The following is a 27,795-nucleotide window of genomic DNA, read 5'->3' as shown; positions in this document are numbered from 1 at the left end:
TAATTTTTATGAAGCAGTAAGACTTGCTGATGAGTCACTGATACACTTTGCAATTCCAAGTCTTTCTTCCTTTACTACAGACAAATGTTTGGATTACTATGTGACAATTCAAACACATTTTCAATCTATTTCTTCTCAATGGCTTGAAATAGGTGTAATTAACTTTTCTAAGATACTTTGAGGCTACTTATCAGATCTCTGCCCACTGAAGAGTGGAAAGTAGAGCTCCTGGAGGTGTGGGGAGAGATAATCTCTGGCTCTACAAGCCAGGAACTGCAGTCAGCTCCTTCATAATCTACCCAGTAAGAAATCCTAGTTTCTATGATGCTTTCTTTTCCCATGGCTCCCACCTTTCTCAGTCTCAACCCTTGCCTGCTTGCAGGCCAGTCGCTGTGCTCATTTCTACCTGCCCTTTTCATACACAAACTTACCAAGGATGACATGAGGGTAAAACCTAGCCAAAGTTTAATCTCCCTATGGAGTCTTTGCACTATCTTAATTTTCTCTGTGCCTTCTGCAGTTTTCCTTGCTGCTCATACAGCTCCAGGGTTATCTTGGATGCCTTGATCCCACAGACAAAAATTGTGATGCAGTGCTGTGAAAGTCAATGCCAAGACAGAGGAAATGGGTAAAGGGACTAATAACAGACCTAATGCTCCTCCCTGTGAAAGTAAAAGCATTCCTAAACTACATGAGCCAAATGTAGGGGATGGGGGCGGGGACGTAAAGGACAGGTGTTGCTAACCACTTGTCACATTAGGGTTAAGTTTGTCAATCGTCTTCTCCCTTACATTTGTTCTCTGTGTCAGCTATGTCTAGTTTCAGTGAACTTACATGCCCTACCTATATTTAATCTCCTTACTTATAGAAAACACTAATAATGTGACTTGTGTGAAGACTCTTGTCTTAGCCTTTATCCTTTGTCCTTGTATTAAGTGGTATCTCAAACCAGCTGTTCTCAACTAGTTCAAATTTAATAATAAACTAACATTGATTCCAATATTAGCAAAACCTTCCAACAAATAAATGACTATTTTTTTGGGGCGGTGGCCTCAGCAAGATGATATTTAAAGTTAGGTGGTTTTTTAAAAGGAATGTTATTTCTCAGTGATACACAATTAAACATATTAATATGGGTACCTGGAACACCTGGATATTGTGAATGCTGTCTAGAAAATAAGAATGTTCAGCACAGATGAACTGCAATAAAACTGACTACTGAAAACATTATAAAAGAAGAATAAGTATTGAATCTCCATAATACGTTGTCAATTAATTAAAGAATCCCATTATCTTAATTTATAGAATTCCTCATAAGAGATTAAAAAAAAATATTGACACTTCTGTCCAAGCTCAAGAACAATTTAGTTCAAATATTGCTAAAACTGTGGTATGAGAACAATAACGCACATTTCCATGTCACATTGTGGTAGCCAGAACTATTTATTTCATAATAAACTAAAAGGTGAAGATAGTATCTCTCGCCTTCCTAAAACATTATCTCTGAACAAGACAAGTGACTTCTGTTCTACTACAGAGTTTTATCTTTTCCTTTACATAAAAAAGCTGCGTATGAATTCCATTTTATTCAGTAAGGCCAGATAGAAACCTATGAAGTAGTTTTACTTGAGGAACCATTTGAAGCTCAGTTCTCTTGATTACCTTAATAAACAGACATCTTTGAATAACAAACAAGAATGAAAACAGAGGAAGTTTTAATTCTTTCAATTATTTTATTTATGTAAGTTTGTTTTAGTAATTTTTTCATATGAAACATAGAAGCTCACAGAAAACACACCTTAATTTGTAAATAATACTCCTGAACAAGAGAGAAGGTCAGTGATTTCTTTGGACTGGTAAGTGCTAAAAAAAGAATACTGAAAATTTCTTGAGCAAACAAGTCCTTCTGCACTTTATACCCATGCATGTGATTCTATGTGAGATTAGAGTTCCTTTCAAGCTTCTCACAGAACCGTGATTTTTAAGGTCTGTAAGGCTGTCCAAACAACTTACTCTGAATTTAATATTTTTCTTACTTTTTACCTGAAGAAGCAGTTAAAGTGACTCGAACCCATCAGTCACTGTTAAATATTGCCCCTTTGAGCTAGGATACAAGAGAGTAGAAAGAGAATAACGTCTGATATGTACCAGCTGGAGACAGTTAGAAATTTCTATTGAAATATCATGGAATATATAAACATATACAATTGAGTGGAAAAAAGAAAATAAAATTACATATTGCATTTGATTTTTTTTTAATTTTCTCAAAATGTCTTTTGAAATCCCGTATATTAGAACAGTACCGAAGCTTTAGCATTTACTTCTGTTTTTAATTAAGATATTGTTAAAATATCAGACTTTCCCACATAGGGGAAATTTCAGGTTTCAGTACATTGTGGTCGAATTTATTAATTGTTCTTTAATAAGACACTGCACTATCTCGAAATATAACTTTCATATCACTAAACATGTAAATAGAAATACTAACATGCAACTTTTACACCACAAAAAATAATCTTATATTTAAGGAAATGAAGAAAAATGGTAATACTCCTCAACAACTGTTTGAAGAGTTATAATCACTGAATGTTTACAAAGGAAAGGTCGGTGTTTATGGCACAGTGAATTTGAATGTTGGCACCCCAAACAACAGCCTATCTAATTAATGTACATACTTATGTAGCTACAAAATAAGACCTTTACTTGTACTTCAGCAGATTTCTTCTTTAGTAGAAGTGCTTACTCTAGCAGAAGAAATGGCCAGGATGTAATAAAGTTAGCTGTGTTTATGCTCGGATAGCATTACCTGCCTGCTGACCAAGAGCTGGGACTTTTGAGTTTTCCTCTCAATTATGATTTAGCCTAATACAAAATTAGAAGAATAACATCTCTCTCCATTACTGAGCTGAACCATTTCTACTGTGTGATTGAAATGAATCACTCTTACTACTTGGGTGCCTATATATATTGTATATATTCATATATGTACAAAAGGGCTACAATTATTACTGAAAGTTAGTATGTTATATAGGGATGGATAAGAAGTTGTACAGGCAATAATGTCTACAGTGGAGGTTCTGTCACCACAGACTACCCTAACATTTGGGTATTATGAGTAGCCATCTGTAACATATAAACCAATATAACCCACATCATCTATCAAGCTTTTTAACTTCACAGACAGCAACAGTCCTAGTCAAAAAGAGGCATACAGGATGTTAACCATCATTGCAGTATGCCAGGAATAATGCAGAAAAATTGTTTGGTATTGTGTACAGGTAGCAATGAAACCATTTGATTAACTTTTTTTCTAGAAATTTTAGTTGGTTTAGAAGAGACAGTATTATCCTGATTAATTATAGCAAAGTCTATACTATAAAATGTTGTGTATAAGAGACATTACTGCCCACAAAATAACATCAACTTGAAATAGCTTGTTGCAGAAATAGAATCCTTTAAAATGTGAACTTCATTCCTATGAAAAAAAGTCATATTTCAGCAAAATTATATATCATCATAAGTCAATATAAAAGGAGTTTAAATGCTGGTTCATAAATCAGCCTTCTCCTAAAATAAGTTAACGATAGGACAAATAAGAATGATTCACAGATATCTGTATCAAACTATACAAGGTATTTGACTGATTAATATATAGTAAAGATAGCTATTAGATATGCAGAAACAGTAGCTGTTCCCTGCAGTCTTCTCTGAAGTACAAAGTCAGAAAAAAATATACATCTATAAAACTATAAAATAAGCACTGTATTCAAAATGGACAGTGATTGTGTGAAAATAATGAGATGATAGGTGATCAATTATATGATGATATCTAAATCTTTTTATTATAAATTTTCCTTTAAAATTTTCATTTCAAAAGGACCCTCTAGATTTCTTATTGTTAAAAAGGCTAAAACAGCTTTGAGGTGATGACTGAAAAATGTACATTCCTGTTAATATAAGTATGACCCTTACTAAGGCAGAAGCGTAAATAAGCTTACAGAACATATTTTAAGATAGTCATAAAACTATTCAATTTAGGGGGTTATGTACAGACTGCAGGCACGCCAGGTGTCTCACCACCCATTGCAATCTTAGTTCAGTTACCTCGGCACTAATATCTAGTGCTACTTGGGTTGCAACAGCCTGCCTGGCTACTTCAAAAGAGCACAGGTTTCCTGTAGGTCTTCTTTCACACCTCCATCCCCAACGCTGTTGACATTTCACATATACCATCTTTGAAAATATTCAAATGAATTAGCAAAAGTGATTAAGTGAACACTGGTATGACAAAGCTGCACTGGGATAAAGGTATTTGTATAGTTTACTTGGACTCAAGTAATCTAGAGCTTTAAGGCTAAAAATAAGAATTTTGTACTTACTCCCAAAAGGAAACAAAAAGCTTCCAGAGCTGTCATGTTACTAGCACATGAAAAAAAGCCACACATCCTGAATCAGTAGAAATCAGAAGTTTTCCTGTGAATAGCTGTTACAATGGTCCCATTATAGGCTTGTATTCAAAAGGCATTAAAAAATATGTACAGATTAACATTTCCAAAAGCCTAAGAAAGCTCTTACTGCCAATTTACACATGGGGTTTTAAAAAAGGTTAACTACTGAAATAATATCAACATGGTTGGACGGGTGCACCTCTAATACCTAGCCAGAGCACCTCACAGCTTGGTTTTGGCCTACATGTTCTGTTTTTTCTGCTCTTATAAACCAAGACTTAACAGAAAGGGTCTCTGCTGTGTCATAAGGTCTCATGCTATCAAGCTGAGAGATTGCTGTGGTATATGTGTGGGAGACAGGAAGCACTTAACGGTCCTATGGGTAAGACATAATCAGGGAATTTCCTTTAGAAGAGCTGCTTTATAAGGCCTTTAAGGTTAGGTACAAGTGAGTTGCAACAAAACAAATGAACAAACAAAGAATGTCAAGTGCAAAAGAAAACAGTTAAAAGCTATGCAGAAGTTAGAATGAATAGGGGTATATACAACATTCAATTCTGAATTTCAAGCAATAAGTAGTAGTAAAACGAAAGTCAGCAAGTATGCTTTTATCTGACAATAACTAGTAATGAACTTAGGGTATTTTAAGTTTTGGTTAACTCAGAAAAAGAAAACCAAGTAAGAAATTGTGTTACAGTCATGATGAAAGAACTGAATATAAATGGAGAATTTTTTAAGTTGGTATACAAGCCAGTAGGGTACCAAAAAGTCATGCAGATACTAAAAGAACAGCTGCAGCGAGGGGAACATAAATAGGTAAAATGCAATCTTACAATGGCAGTTCACACTAAGGATACATGTAAACTAAATATATAGGAGAATAAAAACTGTAGAAAGATAGGATTTTTGATACCATTAGGGAGTAGGACAGTAGGACCTTAGAACAAGAGCTTTCAGAGGTGGACAAATCATAGGCTGGTAAAACTCTTTCATTTTAATTCAGGACATTTTCGAGAGCTTTCCTTTACCCTAGATAACATCCTTAAACATGTTCTCAAATTTTTGGTCCCTGATCCCTGATCCTCTTTTATGGATCTGCTTCCAGGAAATACTTCATCCTGAAATAGGTCCTGAAGAGTGTGAGAGCACACAGGTATGTCTCAAAACTGTCATTCCATTTATAGGTATCACTTGCAAATACCTCATATTTTTATAGAGTCTAAGATAATAAAGTTTAAATATATTCCTCTCCTTTTATCTAGAGGGAAAAAAAACTATGCTGAAAGACTTCAAGCAAATTTGTGATAATTCAAATGTTAGGGAAAAGTAAAGTGGAAGAAAAGATAATGCAACAGAATTATGAGAGCAAAGTTAGGAATATCACCACTGTTGCTGTCTCAGAAGACAAGGAGTACAAAGATCCTATGGTAACATGGGTGTAAGAGACTATGTTAGACTGTGTTTGTCTCGACACTGCTGCTACACCACTATCACTTCTTGACCACAACATTCTGTCCCTGAAGAAACCACCATACCTGCCTGAAAACAGCAATGTCCCTGGCAGTGATTACCAAGCTGCACTTGCACGCGAGCCTAGTGGAGAAGGAACCACCACGGACACCCAAGCATGCGTGCCTGGAGGGACATGGACAGCGTGTACGTCGTGGAAATGGGCGGACTATTTGAAAAATCACGGGGACTAAGACAATAAAAGGACTGCATCGCTTTCTTGCTTTCTCTTTCTTCCGGACTCTTCTTCACTGAGACTGAACCAACAGAACGTCGCTGGATTCGTGGTGGTGGTAGATAATCTTGCTAAATCTCTTCTGTTTGCTTGCTTAGGTATTCTGACTTTCTCTTCCTTCTTCTCTCTGTCTTATCGCTGTTACCCCTTGTCATGGAAATAAAGTTTGTAGGGTTGTACAACATCTGACCTCGTTTGTGTCTTAATCTCGCTCTCGGGATCGTATTGAAACCTCCCCCAATATTGGATCAGGACACATGGGAACACATATGCCTATTCTAGCTACTTGAGCCCTAATTCAACATGCATTAAACAAACAAACAAACAAACAAACAAACCAGTAACCCCTAAACACCTACAGGAACCAATTTCTTTCTGGCTTGGGCAGGAAGAGAAAGAGTAAGACAGAATAAAGGGTCTTGAAGTATTCTTTTCAAATGCACAGTCTCCCGAGATTCTTTAAGTCTTTTCAAGATACACTCCCCACTTGCAGGTCAAATGGAGCTACATCTGGCTAGCAACCAGTCACCAGTGGTGTTCCTCAGGGTTAAATTCTAGGGTCAGTTCTGTTCAATATACTTACCAACAATCTGGATGTAGGAATTAAACACACCATTAGCAAGTTTGCTGATGATATCAAACTGGGAGGTGCTGTTGCTCCTCTTGAGGGACAAGAGGCCTTGCAGAGGGATCTAGATTGATTGAAGCATCAGGCAATCATCAATAGCATGAAATTTAACAAGTCCAAATGCTGGATTCTCCACCTGGAACAAGTATAAATTGGGAGAGAAGTGGCTGGAGAGGAGCCCTGAAGAAAGGGACCTTGGGGGTGCTGGTTGACAGCAGGCTTATTATGAGTCAGCAGTGTGCCCTGGCAGCCACGAGGGCAAACCTCTGCATCCTGGGGTGCTTCAAACACAGCATAAGCCACCAAAAGAGGTACTTATCCTGCTGTATTCAGCATTGGTGCTGCCTCACCTGGAGTACCATGTGCCATTCTGGGTCCCACAATTTAAGAAGGTTGTGAAGGTCCTTGGATGCATCCAGAGGAGGGCAACAAATCTGGTGGAAGAGCTGGAAGGCATGTCCTGTGAGGAGTGGCTGAGGACTTTGAGTTTGTCTAGTTTGGAGAAAAGGAGGCTGAGGGGTGACCCCATTGCTGTCCACAGCTTCCTGAGGAGGGGAAGTGGAGAGGGAGGTGCTGAGCTCTTCTCCCTGGGATCCAGTGATAGGACGCCTGGGAATGGCTCAAAGCTGCACCAGGGGAGGTTCAGACTTGGCATTAGGAAGCATTTCTTTACCGAGGGGGTGGTCAAACACTGGAACAGGCTTCCTAGAGAGGTGGTCAATGCCCAAGAGGCATTTGGACAATGCTTTTAATAATATGCTTTAACTTTTGGTCAGCCCTGAATTGGTCAGGCAGTTGGACTAGATGATGGTTGTAGGTCCCTTCCAAATGAACTACTATTCTATTCTATTCTATTCTATTCTATTCTATTCTATTCTATTCTATTCTATTCTATTCTATTCACCATTCCAAGCTGTTTGCTTTTCTCGGTGACAGTATGATTTTTATGGAAGCTTTTCTTCTAGTGTGTTTAGAAAACAGCTAGCTGATCCACTCTGTCTGTCCCTCTTGACAAGATTGATTCATTCTGTCTTGTGCAAAAGTTAAAAAAAAAAAAAAAAAAGAGGTTTTTAGGATTTTCTTTGGCTTCCTTTGTTCATATTTCTAAGCTCCACATTTGTCTTCATTTCTGCATGTTATTTCTTGTCTTTACTTCCACATTCTTACCCAGCAGCTGTCTCTTGTGACACTTAGCGTCCCGATCCAAAGTCAGGGAAGGTTTTGATATGATCCCAAGAGTGAGATTAACACACAAACGAGGTCAAATGCTGTATACACAAAAGACCTTTTATTATCAAAAGTATCAAAAGTAGAAAATAGTGGTGATAGGATAGAATGGAAGAAAAGGCAGAAATCAAGCAAGCAGTCGGGATAGAGTTGCAAGGATAGTCACCACCATGGATCCAGCGGTGTCCTGTTGGTCCTCAGTCTTCAATTCTTCGGTGATGGGTGCACACCACGGCTTGTTTCCACGTTTTTTTATAGGCATATTTTGATGGGGTATGCACATATGTATTGATCATGCACTGTTCACAAGCTGCAGGTTTTGTCTACCACACGACCTTCGCCTGGTCAACACCAGAAACCAGTATCTTATCTCAAAGACTACAGTTTCCGTGAGAATGGTAGCCTCCACATTCTTGCATGCTTGTCGGCTTCAGCCCGTTTCCTCTCCTGGATGCCTCAGTGGCCTAGTAATTGCCCTTATGGATGGAGGAATGTCCTGCTTAGACAGGCCATCTCAGAGACAAAGGGCTCGAGATAAGCAGTTCACAATTCTTGAGATGAATGGCTTGAGATGACAGTCCAGTCTCTTGCACCTAATTATCTTTGAGAATACAGCTTGAGATAACAATTCAATCTCTCACATTTAGTCTCCATGATTTTGTACCTTTTTTTTCCTCCCATTAATAAATGTAGGACTTATTGCAGGAACATTTTAAGCACAATATACTCATCTAGAAACGTAAAAAATATCTAAAAAGTCAGTTCTTTGATGCTATTGTTTAATATTTGAAATTCCTTTTCAAGTAAAACTTGGTTCTCAACCCCATTCACATCAGTATGTTGCCGAAATCTGGAATAAAACTCCTTAACAGCAATGAGAAGTTAAGAAGCAGGCACTTCGTTTATTGCAGTGCTGGATGCACGGGGGATAGTTCCACCTAGCGTGCATACCACAGCTTTAGCACTAACAGGTTATATAGAATAACTAATTGCATATTAATCAGATTAGTATACATATACATAAAAATTGCAAGTGATTATCTTAGTACTGCCTACATCCGATCATGCTCAATGAAGGATCCATTTGAGTCGAAGGGCTGCTTTTGCGACCACCGACCCTTTTGAAGTTCTTGTTGGCTGTCCTTGAAGTCTTTGTTCTTGTCCTTGTTCTTTGATCTTGAAGCTTAGCGCAATTTCAGTCACATGTGATCAATTTCAACATTGTTCTCATCTAGTGTACAGGAACATCTAGTCATAAGAGCAAAGAACTGCAAAACTTATGAGTAAATACTAGTTAATCACTTAACTACACTCTTGTAATTACGTCTATTAGCTAGTCCCCTGGCTACACTTTTGGCTATTGTTTCAATCATAATGTTAGTTCTTAAACACAAAATTTGACAGAAAATATATGAGATTTCTATGGTTATACCCATCATGATTCATTGTACCTAACACAATTCCCTGTAGTTACAATTTTAACTTCTAAGTACAAAACTGATTTTTGTATTGTAACATTTTCCCCCCTTTGAAAGTTTTGAAAATCATTTCAATACTTTTACTATAATTTTACTAATCATTCACTATAAGCTGGAGGAAACTCTGGGATTGATTGTCCATTTTGTTGTCTTGCAAGAGTTTGGATGATCATGTGATTAAAAGAAGTTTTAAGAGTAATTTGCTTTTTCAGAAAATAATAAAACAAAATGATCATTAAAGAGATTATCAACAAAGTTAATACTGTACTAATCAATGATTTAATCCAAGAACTTAGATTCCAACTTAATCCCTTAAAGATCTTGTCTATCCAACTCTCTTGCATATCTTGTTGCAACTCTTGTGTGTCTTTCTCAATTTTTCCCAATAATTCCAAATCATGTTCTACATCCTGAGTTACATTCGGAATGTGTATGTAACAATGGTCCATTCTGTCTTTTAAACATCCATACACTCCGTGTTCTTTAAGTAAAAGCATATCTAAAGCCATTCTATTTTGCAGAGTCATTTTGGAAGTGGCCTGTAATTGTATATTTAGATCTCTAAATCCTTTTCTGGTCACATTGGCCAGTTTCTCTACCTGTCCTGTTAGTTGGTACAGCCAGTCTCGATTCCTGTATATTGCCAAAGGGGTTAGTAGAGATTCTAGGGCCCAACTAATTCTAACTCTAGTGGAAGGTTCATTCCATTCATCATCTATTTTTGACCTTTTTGTCCGTTCCAATTTCAAATTTTCTAATGTTTCTTTAAAAGGAGACTTATTCCAAATTGGGCATAATGTTGGCATTCCCAAAGTGATTTGTTTTACCTTCCCATCAAGAGGCAGGTGGGTTGTCCAGGTTCCATCACTCATTGCCCAAACTAAGTGTCCTGGACTCTGAATAGTAGTTCTTCTGCAACTAAATATTGTTCCTCTTTTAGGTTTAAAGGTTTCAGTCAATTGAAGATCATTTTTAAGTCCTCTACACAAGCAGCCATACTTCACGGCTGCTGCTAAAGGTGGAATTCTTTGAATTGCCATGTCTTTAGTACTGCAATTGTATATTTTCTCACATTTCCACCAAGATACTAAATTTTCCTTTTCTCATAATGTACTCCCTTTGTCATTTACTGATGGCCAAGTTGTAAAAATGGTTCCATCCCAACTAAAACACCAAGGAGCTTTAGCCATATATTGGAATTGAGACAGTATAGTCATAGACCACACTGAATCCCAACTAATTGTCCTTTCTGGTATTGCCTGATTAGCCTTATCACATTTCCATTCCATGATCATTCAAGTTGTATTTTTCTTAACTTGTTCATCACAAGTACAATATCCTACATTATGAAATCTCCCAATTTTAATAAAAACAGCATTTAATAATTTTTCACAATCTGCCCTGCTCCCTGGCGACTTCCATTGCTTCTTAATAGTTGTCACTTGTTCTTGCCATCCAACTACTGGCCTTTGTTCACAGTGGGTAGTCACATTTCTATGTTCTAAATTAATCAAATTCATTGTCAAAATTCCCCATGGAAGAGATTCACCAATGGCCCTTGGTATTGGCAAACAGGCAGTAATTTGTGTCACATTCTGGAAATTAGCAAATCCCTCAATCAATCCTACTATCAAATTTTCTTCCTGAGTTTTCTTTGGGAGGTAAATTAATTGTTCAGCTTGTCTCTTATTTCTTATCTTTTTCTTCAGCTCAAATTGTCCTGGTAGATACTCACTTTTTTCTTTATCTCTCATGCAACTAATTTCTAATTTGTCAGGATCAAATTCTGGAATCTGAGTAAAATTACATCCCAATCCCAGAGTACCTCCATAGTTCACTGTTACTTGTTGTTTAGCCACAATCTCAGACCAGACTCCCACCAATATTATTTTCCAAATCAAAATCCATTTCCCCCAGATTTCAAAATGATATGCAAGATTAGACATGCTTCAAAGTCAGTTTTGAAGTTCTAGGGTCTCTGTATACAACTTTCCAAGATGATGGATCTTTCTTCACCCGAGTATAGTGGATCCATGCATCTGATTCAGCAATCTTGACAGCGGTGAAAGTAGTCAACAATATTTGAAAGGGTCCTTTCCAGCATTCCTGAAGAAGTTCAGAAGTCCATGTCTTCACATAGACATAATCACCTGGTTGGAAATCATGTACTGGATTTTCCAAAGACAGAGGCCTGCTCCAAACAACCACACTCCGAAACGCAGTTAGAGTTTTTCCTAAAGAAAGTAAATAGTTATATACATCTTGTTTTCCTTTTAAATGTATGCTCTAATTTGGTTTGGGAGATTCATAAGGTTTTCCATATAATAACTCATAAGGACTAATTAATGTCCCACTCTTTGGTTGGACCCGAATTTGTAAAAGGGCCAGTGGGAGTGCCTGAGGCCATTTTAAATTAGTTTCTTGACATATTTTACTAACTTGCCTTTTCAATGTTTGATTCATTATTTCTACCCTTCCACTAGATTGTGGCCTCCAAGGTGTATGCAAGTCCCACGTAATTCCCAAAATTCTACTAACGCCCTGGACCACTTCTGCAACAAAATGAGAACTCTATCAGAAGAGATTCCAATAGGTACTCCAAATCTCGCGATACTTTCTTGTAATAACCATTTAATGACCTCCTTTGCTTGATTGGTCCAACAGGGAAAGGCTTCCGGCCATCCTGTAAAAGTATCAACCCCCACCAGAATGTATCAATACCCATTTTGTCGAGGTAACTCTGAAAAATCTATTTGCCAATAATCCCCTGGTTCCATTCCTGATTTCAATATTCCCATTTGGACCTTTTTCTTTACAACTGGATTGTTTTTTTAAACATATCTCACATTTAGCAGTTGTCATTTTAGCTATTTCTAGCATTTTTACTGATACCATTTGCCTTCTCAAAAGAGTTACTAATGCTTCTGCTCCCCAATGACATTCCTTATGTTTTGTCTGTACTATTTCCCTCCTTACAAATGGTGGGACTACTACTTGTCCTTTTGATGTCACCCACCATCCTTCCAGATTTTTCCTTGCATTTAATAATCTCCCCAATTTCTCATCCTCCTCTGAATATTTAGGTTTTTCCTTTGGTAATGCAATAGTTTTTGTAGGAATTAATGCCATTTGTAAGGCATTCCTTTTGGCTGCTTCCCTAGCTGATTTATCTGCTAATCTGTTCCCTACAATCTCTTTTGTATTCCCTGATTGATGTACTTTACAGTGCATGATTGCTACTGCAGTTGGTTTCTGAACTGCTTGTAATAAATGCAAAATCTCCTCTTTATATTTAATGTTGGACCCCTGAGAGGATAATAATCCTCTTTCTTTCCATAAAATCCCATGGACATGGACCACACCAAATGCATATTTCGAATCAGTCCAGATATTTACTTTCTTTTCTTCACTCAATTCTAGAGCCCTTGTCAAAGCCACTAATTCCACCTTCTGAGCTGAAGTTGTGCTTGGCAAAGCATTGGCTTCTGTAACTGATTTTTCAGTTGTTACTGCATATCCTGCATAGCGGATTCCATTTTCAATGAAACTGCTACCATCTGTGTACAATTCCCGGTCCGGATTGTCCATAGGTACATCCTTCACATCCTCTCGACTGGAATATACGTATTCAATGGTAGTCAGGCAATCATGTTCCAGTTGTCCTTCTTCCTGTACAGAACTCAGAAAGACTGCAGGATTAGTTAAGTTAGTGGTTTTCAAAATCACATCATCTTGCTCCATTAAAATTACCTGATATTTCATCATTCTGCTCGGGGATAGCCAATGGCCCCCCTTTTGCTCCAACACTGATATCACCATGTGTGGCACATATGCCACCATCATTCTTCCCAAAGTCAATTTTCGAGCCTCCTGTGTTATCATCACAGTGGCTGCTACCGCTCTCAGACAAGCAGGCCAGTCCTTACTTACAAAGTCCAATTGTTTGGAAAAATATCCAACCGGTCGCTTCCAACTTCCCATCTTCTGAGTCAGCACTCCCAGTAGAATGTGTTGTTTCTCATGTACAAATAACTGGAAGTCTTTAGTCAAATCTGGAAGTCCCAAGGCTGGTGCTGTCATCAGGGCCTGTTTTAAATTCTTGAAAGCTCTCTGCTGATCTGGACCCCATTCAAATGGTGGACCTTTAAGAGCTTCATATAATGGTTTAGCCAACAGACCATAGTTCATTATCCATAGCCGACACCACCCAGTCGTTCCCAAGAAGGTTCTCAATTCATGGGTATTTCTCAGCTCCGGGATACTGCAAATTGTCCTTTGCAGTCTGTTCCCAACTGTCTTTCCCCTTGTGAGATTTCAAAACCCAGATATATCACAGTCTGTTTTGCTATCTGGGCCTTAGTTCTAGAGACTTTGTATCTGCTTAGCCCCAAAAAGTTTAAAAGATCAACTGTTACCTTTATACACACTGGTCTCTCTTCTGTCGCTATCAATATGTCGTCTACATACTGTAGGAGCAAATGTCCAGGTTTGGGACCATCTCATTTCCACATCTCAAGTTCTTTTGCTAATTGGCTCCCAAAAATTGTTGGACTATTCTTGAACCCTTGCGGCAATCTTGTCCATGTCAATTGTGCTTTTCGTCCTGTTTTTGGATTTTCCCACTCGAAAGCAAATAATTTTTGACTTCCTTCTTCCAGGGGTATACAAAAGAAAGCATCCTTCAAATCAAGCACTGTAAACCACTGATGATTCTCCCCTAGAGCTGTTAAAAGTATATATGGATTGGCCACTACAAGATGTATATCTTTCACTATCTGATTTATTGCCCTCAGATCCTGTACTAATCTATATTCTCCTGATGTATTTTTCACTGGTAAAATTGGAGTATTATATTCAGATTCACAGTCCTCTAAAACTCCATATTCCAAAAATTTATCAGTTAATTTCTTGATTCCCAATCTAGCCTCAGGTTTAATTGGATACTGCTTTAATCTCACTGGCTTCACATTTTCCTTCAGTTCTACCTTTACAGGCTGTGCCGTTTTAGATTTTCCAGGTATCTCTGTGTTCCAAACTGTAGGGATCACAGCATCATCAACTTCTTGTGGCATCTCCTGAATCTTCTCCTGTATCATCAATATTTCTCCTGTCTTTGATTCTGGTATTTTTAAAAGAATTTCTCCTCCCTCAAAAGCTATCTGTGCATTTAATTTGGATAACAGATCTCAACCCAACAAGGGTATCGGACATTCTGGCACATACAAAAATTCATGTGTAATTGCCTTATTTCCAAATTTTAAATCAAAGGGTTGAAAGAATGGTCTATTTTCCTGTTTCCCAGTCGCTCCAATTATGTTAGCTGTTTTATTTCCTAATTTCCCTTTATAAGTATTCAAAACAGAATATACTGCTCCTGTATCAACTAAAAATTCAACTTTATCATCTCCCAGCTTAATTGTAACCAGAGGTTCAGATGGGTTCCCCTCCAGTCCCCTTCATTCATTTAAAGTCATCATTTTTGCAGCCTCTTGCTGATTTGTTTGCTGTTTAGGGCAATCCTTTTTCCAATGTCCATCCTTCCTACAATATGCACACTGATTCATTCCTAGAGGTGCATTAGGTTCCTGGTTACCAAAGTTTCTAAAACCTCCTCTTCCTCGAGTTCGTCCTCTTCCTCTTGCTGCATGCCCTGTTAAGACAGCTATCAATCTACTGTCTCTGATCTTTTCTTTCTTTTCTTTTCTTTGCTCTTCTTCCTTCTCTCGATTATTATAGACTTTCCATGCTGTTTCTAACATTTTATTCAAATTTCTTGAGTCCGCTCCCTCCAATTTTTGGAGTTTTCACCTTATATCAGGCACTGACTGTCCCATAAAAATCGAAGCCAATTGTTGTTGTTCTGCCTCTGTTTCCAATTTTAAATCAGTATATTTTCTAGCAGTTTCCTTTAATTTTTCCAAAAACACAGAGGGAGATTTATTTTTATCTTGCTTTATCTCATATAATTTAGACCAATTCAAAGCTTTCGGCATTGCATGCTTTACTCCATATAATACCCAATTTTGATATCGAGTTAACCTTCTCCTGTGTACAGGGTTGTTCGGATCCCACTGGGGATCTCCCAAAGGAAAACTCTGTTCCAAAGTTCCAGAGAGCATTTCATTCATAAGTGCTGCCTCTGCTTGTTCTTTTCCAGTTTTTAATACCATCTGTTTTTCAGTACTATCCAATAAATTATCCAATATTACTTGTAAATCATTCCAGTCGGGATCCTGAGTTCTATTAATTGTTTCTACAACCCTTCCTACTCTCTCCGGATCTTCTCTATAAACTCCTGCTGCCTGTTTCCATGCCATCAAATCCATAAGAGAAAATGGCACTTTGACATATACTGGCCCACGCTGTCCCACTCCCTGTCTCAAAGGAGCCAACAACTGAGATTGCTGACGAGTTCTCCAAGACACCGGGGTATGAATTACTACTTCTGGTGTCTCATCAGCTTCTTCCCTCATTCTAGTACTATCAGGTTCTATTATTCTCCCTGATCGAATACTCCTTTCCCATGCATGTGAGGGAGAGAGATGCTGCTCCTCCCTTGGTGGGGCTACTTCTAATTCTAGTTCCATTTCATCCTCTTTTGGTACCGTACATCTAATGCACCTCCTTCCAATATCACAAGCCAAACAACAACTCTTAGCTTTCTTATTTTCTGAAGTTAATGTCATCACCAAATTATCTTGACTAATTAACTTACATTCTTTTTGCCAATCCGTTCTCTGCCTCAAATAAAAGAACAAATCCACATATGGCACTTCACTCCATTTACCCTCTCTCCTACAAAATAACATTAACTGTAATATAGTATTATAACTTAAAGTTCCATTTGTTGGTCATTTTTCCTGATCTTCCAAAACATAAAAAGGCCACCAATTATTACAATATTCAATCATTTGACTTTTATCTAAATCATCATGTAATTCACCCCAATGTGCCAATAAACATCCCAATGGTGATGTTTTCAGTATCTTTTCGTCAGTGTTTATATTTCCCACACTCTTACTCTTAAATAATTTGGCTAATACCATTATACTTATATATCAAATACCAAATATACCAAATATCAAATATCAAGTGCCAAATATTAACAACCAAATATCAAATGCGAAATATCAAATACCGAGTATCAAATACCAAATACCAAACAAATGCAAATGACAATTGTCCCAAATACACAAATGTCCAACCCAGCAATAGCTTTCGCTTATGACTTACGGGCAGACGCCTAGGCTTCCAATGCAAACGGGTACCCTCTGAGCCCCAACCCTGCGAAGCTTTCGCTGCATCTTACGGGCAGGCTATCCAAACAAATTTCAAAGAGGAAGTGCCTTACCCTTTCTCCAGGGAACATTGCGAGGAGCTTTGTGAGTCAAGAGCGATGGTTCTCCCTGAGAATCCCTCAGTGCCGGCCAGAGTTCGATCAACAATTGATCTCATCCAGTCTCACTTGCAAGGTCCCATCTGGGTCGCCAAAACTGTTGCCAAAATCCAGAATAAAACTCCTTAACAGCAATGAGAAGTTAAGAAGCAGGCACTTCGTTTATTGCAGCGCTGGATGCACGGGGGATAGTTCCACCTAGCGTGCATACCACAGCTTTAGCACTAACAGTTTATATAGAATAACTAATTGCATATTAATCAGATTAGTATACATATACATAAAAATGATTGCAAGTGATTATCTTAGTACTGCCTACATCCGATCATGCTCAATGAAGGATCCATTTGAGTTGAAGGGCTGCTTTTGCGACCACCGACCCTTTTGAAGTTCTTGCTGGCTGTTCTTGAAGTCTTTGTTCTTGAAGCTTAGCGCAATTTCAGTCACATGTGATCAATTTCAACACTGTTCTCATCTAGTGTACAGGAACATCAAGTCATAAGAGCAAAGAACTGCAAAACTTATGAGTAAATACTAGTTAATCACTTAACTACACTCTTGTAATTACGTCTATTAGCTAGTCCCCTGGCTACACTTTTGGCTATTGTTTCAATCATAATGTTAGTTCTTAAACACAAAATTTGACAGAAAATATATGAGGTTTCTATGGTTATACCCATCATGATTCATTGTACCTAACACAATTCCCTGTAGTTACAATTTTAACTTCTAAGTACAAACCTGATTTTTGTATTGTAAGAAGTATTTGATGTGAAGAATCGTCCACGATTCAGTGTACTCTTGCCTTGCACATCTCTACCTCCTGTACTGCCTTGCACCTTCTGTTCTGTATTCTTGTAAGTCTATGTCAAGGGATATGATGACAACTGATCATTTCAAACACATGCTTTTCCTACTCTATTAATTCAATTTCAGGAGGATGGAGCCTTGCAGAATTATGACATCAATTCACTGGAATTCCTAGGTGGGGCTACTTCCCTGTACAGCCTGCACATTCTTTAAAGGATTGGTAAGACTTATTTTGCAATACTTCTTATACCCTGAAATATGTCTTCAGTTTACTTGTAAGGCTTGGTTATTCATATTGTCTGCTGAAAGAAAAACTTCCGCGTTTTCTTACAGTTACTAGACACTTTAAAAAGTCACTCATTAACTTCATTAGCTCTGCTATTTATGAAACAATAGATTTTAAAACTGGCAGTAAACCCTATGTGACAAAGTAACTTTATTTCTGGGTACTATTAAATCTAAAATACCTGTAATAAATAAAATATACAGATTAGAGGTGGAAAAATGCTACCTACCCTTCCCAGGATTGAGAATTTTATTCTATTGATATTTTAATGCAAAATCCTAAGAGAAACCAAGAAACGGAACACAAAATTCTCTTGCTCTTAAGCAAATTATTTGAACGTCAAAATGCAGTCATATTCTTCTTCAATATATTCATTTATGCAACTGAACTTAAAGAGATTTCACCCTTTCAAACTCTCTGTTTTCCCCAAACAGCTCCATAGTTGGTGTTTAGGACCTGGTCTTTTGGATGTTTGATTTCTGTACAGCTGAAGAGGATTGTACCCACCTCTTAACTGCCTGTTTTAATCACCAAGTTTGATTGTTTTGTTTATGAAAAGGCACCATGTCAGTTCACCAATTCATACAATTTGTATGGCACTAGTTCTGCCACTGTGTGCAAGTTGTACTGTAAGATGTCTGTTGGAGTGAGTACCTTGGGTAAACTGAAAACAAACCTCTACTCAAAAGCATGATATTGAACTATTCATGCTAGTTAGACTGAAGTGGTTCTGAGCATGTATAAATGGACATCGTTTGGTACCTGGAGTATTCAACGTTCAGCCAGTTTGCTCTTGCAGTGGAGTTACTGCTACAGTGAACAGGAGTTATTTCTTATTAAAAGAAAACAAATATAGCTACAACAAATAAATTTACACTCGGCAGCTCTATTCTACTAAGTCATACTGTAAGGATCAACAATTTTTCCTTAATTTAGTCCTAAGCCTTTTACACTCTAGTTAGAGATATATCAAACAAAACTAAAATCACTAACATATTGCAAATTTTACCTTCTATACACCATCAAATTATGAGCATATGTTGTGGATTACCGTATGAAACAGTACACACAGTATTACTGTGACTTTGTCCAGAAATGTCCAATCACTTTTCTATTTATTTATTATTAATATTTAGAAAAATGGAAATAGAATTCAAAGCCCTTCCTCAAGAAATTAACTGTCAGAGTTGATAGCTGAGAGCAAGGCCTTGGATCATTAATTGACAATTAAGTTTCTGTTGGCATTCATTGATTTGTTGCCTATTATTATATTAAAATTGAAAGTCTTTGAATTGTTATTCACCATATATCTTATTGCTACAACTCAAGGAGTAAAGTGATATATGACCAGTTTGACCTCTATATTACCTCATAAAGGGAAACTATTAGAGATTTCTTATATTTCTGGTCTTAGAAAAAAGGTGAACAGAATCACTGGCTGTCACTTTGAGGTTTTTAATTTGATATGATATATAAGCCAATATCTCTTTTTTTATCACTATATTACAACTCTTTCCATTTCACTGTCATTCCATGGAACAAGAAATTAGGAGTACTGAAAGGCATCTTCAAGTGTAATCCTGTCTTTACTGGGCTTGGAAAAAAATCTGGAGAATAACCATGCAAAATTGAATAACATGGTCTCTTGATCGTGACTGTTGAGACTTCTCACTGCTGCTCATATTAGTTATTCAGTTGCACATGTCCTTGTCACCAGTAAGAAGGCTTATTCTATTGCATAAGAAGAAACCTTTCCCAAGCCACAAACCTGGAGAAGTAAGACCTCATCAACCAGTCACTTAAATATATCACAAAAGTAGCATGGTTATAACTTACTACTGTGAATCTTTTGGTATGAAAAAATGTATCTTACTCTCCTCCTTTTTGATAGCAGAACTTTGTGTGTCTGACATAATTTCTACTAGCTTAACACTAAGCTATAACTGCAGTGATGCTTTGTAATACATAAAGAGGAGGAACTGAAATTTTTTGTTCAGAAATAGTATAAGCAAGTCAAGCCCTGCTAAAACAAATGTAGTTTACCAGTTAATACTGGAGTTTAGTGCTACACCACCATGTTACAGAGAAGTAACTATAATCACACACTTTTTTATGGCATGCTATTCTATAAATATGAGAAGAAACTCTTGGAAATTTTATTTAACTAGTCAATAATCATTAGCCTGGTATATTGACCTCTGGCTGCTTAAATTTGTCTGAATAATGCTTCTAGAACATTCTTAGAATTTCTTCTCTAATAATTTGGGTTTGAAAGCACAACATATGTTGCAGCCCTGTAGCAAAGTAAGAAGAAGCAAAGTGTGAATTTAGTTCAGGCTTGCAGCTGGGTGATTCATGGAGAACATTCACTGTCCAGCTCAATCTCTGAGTGATGTGAAAAAAGAACTATTCTGTCAGGAGGGAAACATCTCTGAAGAAATCTTGATAAATATATAGTTACCCCATTTCCTACAACTGGATGAAAACTGAAAGGCCTAGTCCAAGTCATTGCTTGGATTTCCTCATAATATACCTTTAGCCCTAATCCTAAACCTTGTCTATCCCTGTCCTTAAACCTAATCTTCTGTGAAGGTAAGGGGAAACTGTATATGAACTAGAGCTTTGTTTGCATTCTGTGAAGTAGTGTTCTGCATGAGAGTGAAGACATTCAACATTCACCATCCACCATCCAGATGATGGCAGTGAAAGTTGTTAGCATTCATTGAATACACATCTTACAAAATAAACTAAACATATTCTAGAATCACCTCACCCCCAATAAATCTGTATTTCTGTTTCATTTTCAAAGCATACTTTGCTATGTTCTCAAAGCACTTAACAATTTCTAAAGTATTTATCTTTCAGAGATCTGTGAACTAAAGGAGTGCTACTAACCTAGTGTCCTGGGTTCAGCTGGCATAGAGTTAATTTTTACAGGAACCTGGGAGGTGGGGGGGCATAGCCGGGGCAGCTGACCTGAACTAGCCAAGGAGCTATTCCATACCATGTGACATCATGCTCAGTATATAAATGGGGAGCAGGCTGGGGGGAGCTGTCTCGACTTTCGGTGGGGGAAATGGCGGAGCATCGGGTTCTGGGTGGTGAGCAGTTGCAGTGTGCATCACTCCTTTTGTATATTCTTTTATTAGTACCGTTGTTGTTGTTGTAACTTCTTTTTTTTTATGTTGTCCCAGTAAACTGCCCTTATCTCAACCCTCGAGGTTCCATTTTTTTTGGTTTGGGTTGGTTTTTTTTTTTTTTCCTTTTCTCTCCTCCGTTTGTCCTCCCTATCCCACCAGAGGGGGGCGGGAGGAGTCAGCGAGTGGCTGCATGGTCCTTTGTTACCGGCTGGGCTGAAACCACGACACCTAGTTTTAGAGACAGGAATTGAAGTATAATGAGTCTATGACTGAGATCATCTTGCATGTCTGTCCTATAAGAGCACACTAATCTGAGTTGCCAAGTTTTGTGCTGTTGTCATAGCCATTGAATAATTTTTCTCCTATACCAAGAGCAGGACATCCAGAATACCATCACTGTTTCTTCATTTGAAAACTATTGTAAGGCCTCAATTTCTACTGTTAATCAATACAATCAGATTTTAAGAAATTAATAACAGGTAACAACATAGTTTTCTTTAGGAAAAATAATAGATAAGAGGGAAAGTATACAATTTTGTATAGAATTTTTTTTTCAGTGTGTTTTTGCCTTTGTTTTTTTTTAATGTATCTTATGGAAGGGATATTGCCTGACCTGGATGAGCTGGGCTGATGGAAACCAGAAGATCAGGGCTGTTTTCTACACATCCAATGGTAAGAAGTAAAGCACACTCAGTGACATTTATTATAACAGAAAGCACAAATCTGCATTTCCATCCTAATAGGGCATTCTTCCAAGCCCAGTGAGCTGAAACATGTACAAGACATGTTTACATCATGATGTGGTGTATTATAAACAATGAATTCTTGTTTGTGCTTTCAAGGAGTGAAGGGACTTAATCAGAAATACCAGGCTCTGCTTATTGAACAATAAAAGAAAGCACACTTTACTAAACTATCCTACCTTTAGGGTACAATCTATTGCACCTGCTATCTGTTTTCTTCAGCTACAAATGTGATTTGAGAAATAGCAGAATATTCTCTCTATTTCAGGATGAATTTCTTTACTTGGTATAGAGCAAAATGCATGGCAGAAAACAATAGAAATTGTGTTTGTGTATAGGCATCTTATGCAACTGGCCTTGCATAATGCACACTCAACTGAAGCTGAAGATTCACTTGCATTGACCAATACTGTTTATTTTTCAGTAAAGTGGTATGAAATAACCTTAGTGTGTTGGTGGATAAACTCTACTGTGTCACATCAGTCATTCTTAATCTCGACGAGTAGACTCATTAATTTCAGGAAAAGACATCACTAACATATAATGGTGAAAGCAGAACTCAAATAAGTTGACAGGACTCAGTCTGTAATATATCTGTTAAGCTATATGTCTGTTTGTAGTAGATTCATTCTGCTGTTAGATTAAATATAAATACGGACAAGCTACAGTAAAAAAATTAGTCCTTCAAAGAATGGGTATTATCATCTTCAACTTTTTGTAGGCCTGTTCATGGGCAGTTATTAACACAAGTTATCCTACTGAATCTAGTTACATTTTAATTACTATTAATTGGTATGGGCAGATGGAAAAGAAACTGATCTTTGATCTTAAGAAGTCTTGTAGGAGCAGATCTCAGAGTTATATTTGATAATGGTGTAAAATCTTTAAGCACAGATTTTCCTTTAGCAAAAAAAAAAAAAAAGAGACATTTTCACACATCATGTGAAATTACCCAAGATTTTTTGTAAATTATATTTATTTACATAGAACAATTTAATTCACTATGCTTATTTCTACAAGAAAAAAATAATACACAGAGAGACTATTGGCTTATAACTATCACAGTAAATCACAGTGATATGATATCTAGAACAGAAAAGTTATGATGGTACTTAAACTGGATGGGTGGAGAGTGAGTAAGCAGCTGCATGGTGCTTAGCTGCCAGCTGGGGTTAAACCACGACACCCCCCAGTAGGATGGGGGAGAGAATCAGGGAAAAAATCTCTTGGGTTGAGATAAGAACAGTTTAATAGAACAGAAAGGAAGAAAATAATAATGATAAGAATAACAATAATAAAATGACAATAATAATAACAATAATAAAAGAATTGGAATATACAAAACAAGTGATGCACAATGCAATTGCGCACCACTTGCCGACAAACACCCAGTTATTGCCAAGCAGCGATCCACCCCCAAGCCATCCCCACCCAGTTTATATACTAGGCATGATGTGACATGGTATGGAAAACCCTGTTGGCCAGTTTGGGTCAGCTGTCCTGGCTGTGTCCCCTCTTAACTTCTTGTGCCCCTCCAGCCTTCTTGCTGGCTGGGCACCAGAACCTGAAAAATCCTTCACTTAATCTCAACAGTACTTAGCAACAACTGAAAACATCAGTGTGTTATCAACATTCTTCTCATACTGAACCCAAACCATAACACTATACCAGCTACTAGAAAGAAAATTAACCCTATCCCAGCTGAAACCAGTATGGGGGGGGAGTAAGTGAGCAGCTCCATGGTGCTTAGTTACCGGCTGGGGTTAAACCACGACAGTCCATTTTGGCGCCCAATGTGGGGCACCAAGGGTTGAGATAACAACAGACCTGACCAGAGCATGTTAAAAAGAATTTCTTACAAGCATTCATTATATTAGTTTAATAGCTGCCATCACAATGTCAATTTATGAGCTTTTAGAGTCATGGTGCTCATTTTTAGAGTTATGTGATGTATCACCTCACTTGCTGTATGTAGTCCCTGTGCTGCTGATTACCATCCATGGGAGGTGGATTAATGTCTTCACTTTCATGTAGTGTGTAATACTGGCTTATGGTATGAAAAATTATCGGTTGTGGGACTAATCCAGTACTTGCACTCAGCATTGTCGTAACGTCTATACTTCAGGAGCCATCTGTGGGAAACTATTACTAATTACACCCTTTACCTTTCCTCCTCAGAGAGCCAATCTATGGGTGAGACACCTTTCTTCCCCTTTCCCTTCTCCTCCAGTCTAGTTACAATGGCGTTTGAGAATTTTGAAAAATTTGAATACCCTTGGGATGTTGAAACCAGCATGGTCCTATTGCTAGGAACTAGCATGTTCTTGAATGTGCTTCAGGTCTTGTCTAGAGTTAAACAACTATTTAAGATCACCCAGAGATCTGCCCCAAGGCTGGATAATTATAAGTGGCAGGGTGTGTGGGGTAGTATGGGCAAATACCTAGGGCGGTGGGCACATACAGTGTTTTGGAACTTCACCCTCGAACAAGTGCAGAATCCTGAAAAACTAGTAGAACATTTGGAAAAAGTATGCTGTCACCCCAACAATTCCAGGGAGACAGAAGTTCCTACGATGCGCTGGGGCCTGGCCCATGCCTATTGAGCCCTGTTCAACACTATTCAGTACCCTCAAGGGGAAAAGAAGGTCTCTGGATCTAAAAAGAAAACCATGGCACTGTGGTAACTTCAATCCCTATGACAGGTACTGTGGCTACTCAAACCCCAGTGACAGGCACTGCAGCTGAACCAGCGAACAAGCCCATACCAGTATCACTTGCCCCCATACAAAAGAAGAAATACATAAAAAATCAGTTCACTTAGCGAAGAATGATGAACCAGGGTCATCATGGGAACAGCTGGAAAAAGCAGAACCAGAGGCAATCACCTGATCCCTATCCCTGAGTGAACTGCAGGATATGCGAAAAGATTTTAGCTGCCATATAGGTGAGCATATTATCACCTGGCTCCTCTGATGCTAGGACAATAAGGCTAGTAGCCTGGAATTAGAAGGTAGCGAAGCCAAGTACCTGGGATCACTTGCCAGGGAAGGTGGCATTGACAAGGCAATTGGAAAAGGGACACAAGCCATCAGCCTCTGGAGGTGACTCCTGTGAAGTGTGAAGGAAAGGTACCCCTTTAAGGAAGAAGTTATATGTCAATCAGGCAAGTGGACCACCATGGAGAGAGGTATCCAATATCTGAGGGAATTAGCATGCTAGAGACGATTCATTATGACCCAGATAACACACAATTACCCAAAGATACAGGTGAAGTCCAATGCATGAGACCCATGTGGCAGAAGTTTGTATGGAGTACGCCATCGTCGTATGCCAGCTCACTGGCAATAATGACCTGGAAAGACGAAGAGGCACCAGTGGTGGATGAAATGGCTTGCCAACTTTGGCAGTACAAAGAAAATCTCTCTTCCTCCCTATGAGCCTGCATTTTGGCTGTGGGCAAGCTGTCCCGGGATTTCCAGCAATTCAAAGAGGATATGTCCTACTCCCCACCTGTACTCTCAGCTATAGGATTGAGCATTCCTCTGCCTGAGAGACAGAATATAAAAGGTACACACCACGAGGTGCCCTGTGGTTTTACCTATGTGATGATGGAGAGGACATGAGAAAATGGGACGGAAAACCTACCTTGGTCCTAAATGCACAGGTACGTGAGTTGCGAGGAAAAACCACCACAAAAGGGGATTCTACCAGGAAAAATGCCGCTCCGGTTTCCAAACAGAGTAGAAGAGCTGATCTTATTTCTGATCCTCTTGAAGGGACTTCTGAGCCAATTTTACGAGAAGTGAGTACTGGATACTCTGACCAGAATTAGAGGGGCCCTGCCTCCAGCCAGGTGGAGGAAAGGGACAACCAGGTCTACTGGAGTGTGTGGATTCGATGGCCTGGCACATTAGACCCACAGGAGTACAAGGGTCTAGTAGACACCAGTGCACAGTGTACTCTAATGCCATCAAGTTATAAAGGGGCAGAACCCATCTGTATTTCTGGTGTGACAGCGGGATCCCAACAGTCAACCCTATTGGAGGCTGAAGTAAGCCTAACTGGGAATGAATGGCAGAAACACCCAATTGTGACTGGCCCAGAGGTTCCGTGCATCCTTGGCATAGATTGTCTCAGGAGAGGGTATTTGAAGGACCCAAAGGGGTATCAATGGGCTTTTGGTATAGCTGCCTTGGAGACAGAGGGAATTGAACAGCTGTCTACCCTGCCTGGTCTCTTTCAAGACCCTTTGATTGTGGGGTTGCTGAGGGTTGAAGAGCAAGTGCCAATTGCTATGATAGCAGTGCACCGGTGGCAATATTGCACCAACCGAGACACCCTGATTCCCATCCACAAGTTAATTAGTCAACTGGAGAGCCAAGGAGTGATCAGCAAAACTCGCTCACCCTTTAATAGTCCCATGTGGCCCATGTGAAAGTCTAATGGGGAGTGGAGACTAACAGTTGACTATCGTGGCCTGAATGAAGTTACGCCACTGCTGAGTGCTGCCATGCTGGACGTGCTAGAACTTCAATACGAACTAGAGTCAAAGGCAGCCAAGTGGTATGCCACAATTGACATTGCTAATGTGTTTTTCTCAATCCATCTGGCAGCAGAGTGTCGTCCACAATTTGCCTTTACTTGGAGGGGCATCCAGTACACTTGGAATCGATTGCCCCATGGACTAACGATTTGCCATGGACTAATCCAGACTGCACTGGGAAAAGGTGCAGCTCCAGAACACCTGCAATACATTGATGATATCATCGTATGTGGAAACACGGCAGAAGAAGTTCTTGAGAAATGGAAGAAAATAATCCAAATCCTTCTGAAGGTTGGTTTTGCCATAAAAGAAAGTAAGGTCAAGGGACCTGCACAGAACATCCAGTTTTTAGGAATAAAATGGCAAGATGGACGTCGTCAGATCCCAATGGATGTGATCAAGAAAATAGCAGCTATGTCTCCACTGACTAATAAAAAGGAAACACAGGCCTTCTTAGGTGTCGTGGATTTTTGGAGAATGCATATTTGAAATTGCAGTCTGATTGTAAGCCCTCTCTATCAAGTGACCCAGAAGAAGAATGATTTTAAATGGGACCCTGAGCAACAACTTGCCATTGAACAAATGAAGTGGGAGATTGTTCATGCAGTAGCCCTTGGACCAGTCCAGGCATGACAGGGTGTTAAAAATATGTTCAACACCACAGTCAGGGAGAATGGCCCTACCTGGTGTCTCTGGCAGAAAGCATTGGGGTGACCTGTGGCCAACCCCTGGGGTTTTGGAGTCAGGGATATCAAGGATCTGAGGCTCACTATACTCCAACTGAAAAAGAGATATTGGCAGCATATGAAGGAGTTTGATCTGCCTCAGAAGTGGTTGGTACTGAAACACAGCTCCTCTTATCACCCCTACTGCCAGTGCTGGGCTGGATGTTCAAAGGGGGGGTCTCCTCCACACATCATGCAACTGATGCCACATGGAGTAAGTGGGTTGCACTGATCACACAACGGGCTCGCATAGGAAACCCCAGTCGCTCAAGAATTTTGGAAGTGATTACGGACTGGCCAGAAGGCAAAGATTTTGGAATGTTGCCAGAGGAGGAGGTGACACGTGCTGAAGAGGCCCCACTGTATAAGAAACTGTCAGAAAATGAGAGACAATGTGCCCACCAATGTTCACTGATGGGTCCTGTTGCATTGTGGGAAAATATTGGAGGTGGAAGGCTGCTGTATGGAGTGCTATATGACAAGTCGCAGAAACTGCTGAAGGACAAGGTGAATCGAGACAGTTTGCAGAGGTGAAAGCCTTCCAGCTAGCGTTAGACATTGCTGAAAGGGAAAAGTGGCCAGTGCTCTATCTCTATACTGACTCATGGGTGGTGGCAAATGTCCTGT

The sequence above is a fragment of the Harpia harpyja genome, chromosome Z (assembly GCF_026419915.1).
Source record: "Harpia harpyja isolate bHarHar1 chromosome Z, bHarHar1 primary haplotype, whole genome shotgun sequence".
Lineage (NCBI taxonomy): Eukaryota > Metazoa > Chordata > Aves > Accipitriformes > Accipitridae > Harpia > Harpia harpyja.
The sequence above is the reverse complement of the archived record's forward strand: the minus strand, read 5'-3'. Positions refer to the sequence as shown.